The sequence below is a fragment of the Arachis ipaensis genome, chromosome B8 (genome assembly GCF_059453495.1).
Source record: "Arachis ipaensis isolate K30076 ecotype BB chromosome B8, ASM5945349v1, whole genome shotgun sequence".
NCBI lineage: Eukaryota > Viridiplantae > Streptophyta > Magnoliopsida > Fabales > Fabaceae > Arachis > Arachis ipaensis.
The window spans coordinates 83,506,712-83,508,121 of record NC_142443.1 but is presented as its reverse complement, the minus strand read 5'-3'; the positions used below and the strand labels follow the sequence as shown (position 1 = coordinate 83,508,121).

The following is a 1,410-nucleotide window of genomic DNA, read 5'->3' as shown; positions in this document are numbered from 1 at the left end:
AAAATAAAATTTCAATCATATATTTTTCAAAATCAATTTCAAAATCTTCTCTAACATCTTATCTTTTCAAAATTGATTTTCAAATCTTTTTCAATTAACTACTTGATTTTTTGTTTGATTTTAAAAGTTTTCAATTTCACTCACATCTTTTCTCTAAAAATTTGAAAACTAAATAAATTAATTACTATCTCTTATCTTTTTTTTTTCAAATTTTATTTTATTTCTTCCCTTAATTTTTGAATACTAACCAATAATTAAAATAAAAACAAAAATATTTTCCTTTTATTTTTATTTAAAATTCGAATTCTCTCTCCTTCATCTCTTTCTATTTATTTATTTACTAACACTTCTCTTCTTCTTATAATTCGAACCCTCTCTCCCTCTCTGTGTTTGAATTTTTCATCTTCTCTCTTCTTCATTCTACTCTTCTATTCTTCTACTCACATAAAGGAATCTCTATACTGTGACATAGAGGATTCCTATTCTTTTCTGTTCTCTTCTTTTTCATATGAGCAGGAGCAAGGATAAGAATATTCTTGTTGAAGCTGATCCGGAACCTAAAAGGACTCTAAAGAGGAAGCTAAGAGAAGCTAAAGCACAACACTCTGGAGAAGACCTGACAGAATTTTTTGAAAAAAAAGAAGAGATGGCCGAACCCGACAACAATGGTGGAGATGCAAGGAAGATGCTTGGTGACTTTATTGCACCCTCTTCTAACTTCTATGGAAGGAGCATTTCAATTCCTGCAATTGGAGCAAACAACTTTGAGCTTAAGCCTCAATTAGTTTCTCTAATGTTGCAGAACTGCAAGTTTCATGGACTTCCATTGGAAGATTCTCATCAGTTTTTAGCTGAGTTCTTGCAAGTCTGTGATACTGTTAAGACCAATGGGGTTAATCCTGAGGTCTATAGACTTATGCTTTTCCCCTTTGCTGTAAGAGACAGAGCTAGGATATGGTTGGACTCACAACCTAAAGATAGCCTGAACTCTTGGGAAAAGTTGGTCAATGCTTTCTTGGCCAAATTCTTTCCACCTCAGAAGTTGAGCAAGCTTAGAGTGGAAGTCCAAACCTTCAGACAGAAGGAAGGTGAATCCCTCTTTGAAGCTTGGGAAAGATACAAGCAATTGATCAGAAGGTGTCCTTCTGACATGTTTCCAAAATGGAGCATCATATGTATATTCTATGATGGTTTGTCTGAATTGTCCAAGATGTCATTGGACCACTCTGCTTGAGGATCTCTTCATCTGAAGAAGATGCCTGTAGAAGCCCAGGAACTCATTGAAATGGTTACAAATAACTAGTTCATGTACACTTCTAAAAGGAATCCTGTGAATAATGGGACAACTCAGAAGAAAGGAGTTCTTGAGATTGAGACTCTGAATGCCATATTGGCTCAGAACAAAATATT

At 34.3% G+C, this 1,410-nt stretch overlaps 1 non-coding gene across 1 annotated transcript; it reads right to left on the bottom strand.

Moving 5' to 3' along the window:
* Positions 1-1,048: 1,048 nt before the first annotated feature.
* Positions 1,049-1,152, bottom strand: LOC148548644 (small nucleolar RNA R71). Its single transcript, XR_015898371.1, has one exon. It is a non-coding gene; the product is annotated as a small nucleolar RNA R71 (small nucleolar RNA).
* Positions 1,153-1,410: the final 258 nt, after the last annotated feature.